The sequence below is a fragment of the Nylanderia fulva genome, unplaced genomic scaffold (genome assembly GCF_048542155.1).
Source record: "Nylanderia fulva isolate GAGA-0341 unplaced genomic scaffold, ASM4854215v1 Scaffold1407, whole genome shotgun sequence".
NCBI lineage: Eukaryota > Metazoa > Arthropoda > Insecta > Hymenoptera > Formicidae > Nylanderia > Nylanderia fulva.
Genome location: NW_028189630.1, coordinates 4273 through 9429, shown reverse-complemented (window position 1 = coordinate 9429; position 5157 = coordinate 4273). Strand labels below are relative to the sequence as shown.

General features: G+C 37.0%; 1 long non-coding RNA gene across 2 annotated transcripts; it reads right to left on the bottom strand.

The window, feature by feature from the left end:
* Positions 1-1846: 1846 nt before the first annotated feature.
* LOC146724259 (uncharacterized) lies at positions 1847-4350 on the bottom strand. 2 transcript variants are annotated; one of them, XR_014924155.1, is made up of 3 exons: positions 4316-4350; positions 2379-2538; positions 1847-2238 (listed from the first exon to the last, which is right to left on the bottom strand). It is a non-coding gene; the product is annotated as an uncharacterized LOC146724259 (long non-coding RNA). The 2 variants fall into 2 exon arrangements; XR_014924154.1 differs by having other exon boundaries at positions 1847-2211.
* Positions 4351-5157: the final 807 nt, after the last annotated feature.

Genomic DNA, 5157 nt, shown 5'->3' with positions numbered 1-5157 from the left:
ATCACGGCCGATTGTTAGTGTTTCGAGGCACGACGATATGTCTTAACCTCCGGATCCGCTTAATGTGCTCCCGGCAGTTTCCTCTCCACAACATGCTCTAACGAATCGTCGCACTTTTGCAGTAAAACATCTCGGAAATATATTGCAAAACTGTTTCGGCACTTAAACTGAGCAATGTCGGAAGCACTTGCTAGTAATTACAAACATCTTGAATGAGAACGTGCGGGCTCGCCAGTGGACTATGGCCCGGCAGCCTGCATCGTCCCTCATTATATTCCCATCATCCCTTTTTTCGTGGGGATGATACAATTGTAATTCGCGAGAAATTTTGTGTGATAATCTTCGGAGAAATTAGATATCGCTGATATTCTTAGAAACATAGATAAATTTCACACCCGTCGGCATCGACACGCCGGATCGGATTAACATGTCGCAACCTGTACTGATCAACCCGCTTGATTGTCGACAAAAACCTTTTGTTCTTCGTAATTCGCAGAATTATCTTATCAAACTTAGATATCCGATTGTCGGCGGCTCGATCCAACTTGCGATTCTAAAAAACGGCGGTCAGCCTTCGCAAGATTTTTTCTATCAAATTTAGATGAAGAAACGCAACCCCCTTTATGTTCGGTGCATCGTGATCCAAGCTTTGATTTGGAATTATTGCTCACCCACTTCGCAGATTTGTTCATCTTCTCTTCGGAGAAGAATTTATGAAAATTTTGATACCGCTCAAGCTTATCTTGATTACCTTACAAAGACGCCGCTTATTCGTTGCTACCTCTTACAAAACGCCGCTTATCTTGGATTCGAAAAGCTTCGCTTATCTTACTTCGATAAATTTATGAAAACTTTGATACCGCTCAAAGACGGGCCGCTATCTTATCTTATCTGTTTATGACATATCAGGTAACATGATCCCCTTATCTTATCTTGTTTATAAATATATCAGGTAACATGATCCCCTTATCAGGTTATCTGATATGTTTATAAACAAAGATAAGCTTATCTACTGATAAGACCCCCCTCCCACCCGCGTGACGTCACCCCCCTCGCCCCCGATTCCCCCCCGCCCCTCACCCCCCCTCATTGCCCACGGGTTAGAACCCCCTAGTATAACTACTCTTTATTACTCTCAAATGAATGCTTCACACTAATAACATCAGAATTATTACGGATATTTTGGTCAACAATTGCTTCCCGAAACCTTTCATTGAACTACATATTGAGAAGAGAATGAAAACTAAAACACCGTAGAGAATATTTGATGGTTAATGACAATATAGATGTAAAAAGTTTAATACATCATTGTTACCGATACCTTATATAAAAAACTTGAGCGAAAATCTGAGTATTACGTTAAAAAAATGTGGCCTCGACATTGTTTATACTATCCCGAAAAAATTAAATAGATTAATCAAGAGAGGTAAAGATAAGATCAATCATATGAAAAGAACTGACGTGTATCTGATAAAATGTAACGATTGCAATGTAACATATACAGGGCAAACAAAAAGACAATTAGCTACACGCGTAAACGAACATTGTAGAAATATTAAACAACATCGTAGCAATTTTAACGTAATTAGCAAACATCGAAAAAAATATGACCATGATTTTAAGTGGATGGAACCTAGGATTTTGCATTGCGAAAAAACATAGAAAGAAGAGAGAATTAGCGGAGATGTTTTTTATTAAATAATATAAGAATAACATTAATTTGCAAAAGGACACAGAAAATCTAAATCCGATTTATGATAAGTTATCAACAGTATATGATTGTCTATTTATTTATTTATTTATTTCGTTGTATTGTCAAACTTTGATATTATTGTTTTTAAACGTTTGACTTAAATTGATTTATTTGTCTCCGGTTTAACATTAGTAATTTTACTGCTGTCGAATCAACATCTTGAAAGGTACATTACATTTTTTTTATATTATTTTAAATTTCTTTGTTAACAATTTTGTAAATTATTGTTTCATATCTTAATCATTGTATATTTTTATTGTGCAGTTACACTTGAAAAGGACCCGTACCTAAGGGTCGAAACGTAGTGTTTCTAATTGAATTGTATTGGCCAGTTAGGTCAAAATTTCAATAAATTTGTATGATTTTAATATATATTGCAATTTTAATTTTCCACTGGTACAAGTTTCTACTTTCACTTGGCACAATTTTTTTTATATTATTACTTTTGTAGTAAAATTCTACATGGGTTTAAATATTTTTGTTTTCTTGTTTTTAAAATATTAAGCAATATTATTTAATATATTTTTATTTAAAAAGCACTTTAATATTTATTTTTGTTAAAAAATTGGAAAAAAACAAAAACTTTAAACATAATTTAATAAATAAAATTATAAAATCAACTTACAGAGAATTACAGACGTTACAGCTAAATTTTTGAAAACTTTCTTTTTCTTTGCCCCTTTCCATGAGTAAGACATACCGACTTTGTAGGTGAAAATGCGATACATAATTCTTTGAACGATTTCAAGAACGGTACATCCTTCAATGCGACTTAAATTTTGAGACTAAAACAATAAGATCATTATATTTATTTATATTTTAAATATATAATATTAATAGAAAAATATAAAATACAAATATTAAATATTAAATATAATATAATTTTTACCGATCTTTTTATAAATCTTGAAATTATATATATAAAATATATATATATATATATATAGTAAATATATATGTAGTCTTTATAAAATATTTAAATATGTGACGACCGTTTTGTCGTCACTAGAAGCCGCGCAAGCACGAAGGCAGACCGTCCCGCCCTGCGCTCATATAACCCGGCCCCTGTCGGGGCCACCACACATCGGAACACGTGGGAATCTTGGACTTTCGCTCGCCCCACCCGACCGGATCGCCACACCCAAGCTAGTGGAGGGGGGCTGACCGACGGGTATATAAAGCGGCGCAGCCGAGACTGTCGAGACCAGTCCCGTCCTGGTCTCATTGACGTACTCAAGGACCACGCCTCACCTCCTAACCAGCCCGGGCGACGAGCGTTCATCGTCGCGTTAAGCCGAGCGTCCTCGGTACAACGGACTCCTCTTCCGAACAGCACCCCGGGGACGAGCGTTCTCGTCGGGCAGCGCCGAGCATTCTCGGTCCTCCGGATCCTCGCCGAACAATCCCCGGCCGAACAGTCGTTCGTCGGTCGGCAGGCCGAAGCGTCCTCGGCACCGTATCCTCCTCTCCGAAATCCCCCCGCCGAAGAGCGTTCTCGTCGTAGAGCCGAGCTTGTGTCTCGGTCCCGGAATCCTCTCGGATCGACAGAACCCCCGTCGAACGAGCGGTTCTCGTCGGCAGGCCAGCATTCCGATCTCCGGATCCATCTCCGAACATCCACCCGGTCGACGAGCGTTCTCGTCGGCAGGCCGAGCGTCCCTCGGTCACCCGATCCTCTCCGAACATCACCCCCCGTGTCCGACGAAGCGTTCTCGTCGGGAAGGACCGAGTTTCCTCGTCGCCGGATCCTCCGAGAGCCACCGACATCTTGCGGAGCTCGCCCTTCTCAGGGCCCCCGAACCCAAAGGGCGGTTTACGGAGCTCGCCCTTTTCAGGGCGCTCGTATCCACGCCGCGTTGGGTAAATTTCGTCCGCCGCGTTTCATTTGTAAACCTTAGTTATAAGTCGTGCCCCGCGTCCGTATGATTTGGTCGCGTCGCGTTATTATTTGTAAACCTTTATTATAAGCCCGTCCCCGCGTCCGTATGATTTGGTCGCGTTTCGTCCGTCGCGTTATCATTTTTTAACCCTATTTTATAAGTCGTGTCCGCGTCCGTATGATTTGGTCGCGTTTCGTCCGTCGCGTTATTTTTTGTAAACCTTAGTTATAAGTCGTGCCCGCGTCCGTATGATTTGGCCCGCGTTTCGTCGTTGCATTACTTGTATTCCTTAGTTATAATCTGGTCCGCGCCCGTATAAGTTGTCGCGGTCCGCACTTCCTGCGATTCTCCTCTGTACGCGTAACTAGATAATAAGCCCACTCTTGCAGGGCGGCTTCAATAAACTCTTTTTTTCCCAGAACGATTGGCGTGGTTATTGCAAACCTGAGTCCCCCCCCCCCTCTTCCCAAATCCTTGGCACCGACGAGCCGATCCGGGCGCCGGGAAAGGACCCGTTACAAATATAATAATATAAGATACAATTATACACACATATAATCAAGTTAAAATATTCTTTTCCCTAAATTGAGTATAAATTATCTTTAAAATATATATCCCATATAATTTGTCATACTATTTATACTTTATTTAAAATGTAGAAGAATATTTTAATTTCTCTTACCAAAATTGTTTTATTATTTTCAGATGTCATTAACCGTTCTCCAATTCAGCCAAAATTATCATTTACAGGAAATGATTGCAATAATTTCGGGAATTTCATTACATACAACATTTTGTATTAGATCTGCTTATTTTTTAGTAGAACATTATACCTTCGAAAATATCATCCATTTCAAACTGAGAATGTGTAATTCTCTACAAATCCGTTTCCAAATTCTAAAATGTAAATAATTAATTATAAATTTTTGTTTAGTAATATTTTTTTTTAATATTTTATTTACCATAAATACCATTTTTTAAATTTTAAAGGGGTTTTTATTTTATACAATATTACGTATATCTTATGTAATAAATTATAATAATTATACGAACTATCTTTCTTACCAGAATTTAAAATTCCAAAGCCGGGTTTTTATGATATGACTCAACAATATAGAAATAGAATACTAGTACCAAATTAGAAATAGAAATCAACAGTAACTTTGAACTTATGAGTGTTATTTTCTATTTGATTTTTCTTTCCCTAGAAAAAATAAATTAAATATATATCTTTTTACATAAATTATATTCTCTTTTCTACATTAATAGCTGTTACAAATTTTAAGTAAGTACTGGTTTAAAGCATTATCAAAAAAGTGCAATTAAATCTTAATTTTCTTATTTGTTTTATATGTTTTTTTATTTTTCTGTATTTTTTTAATATAATTATTTTATTATAAATATTTTTACAAAATTAATCTTAATAAATTTTTTATTACATAATTAAAATATCTTATACCAACATCATATTTTTTACTTACTATTGTTTGAGTCAATTTGGTTCTTTAAAAATTGGAACGTCAG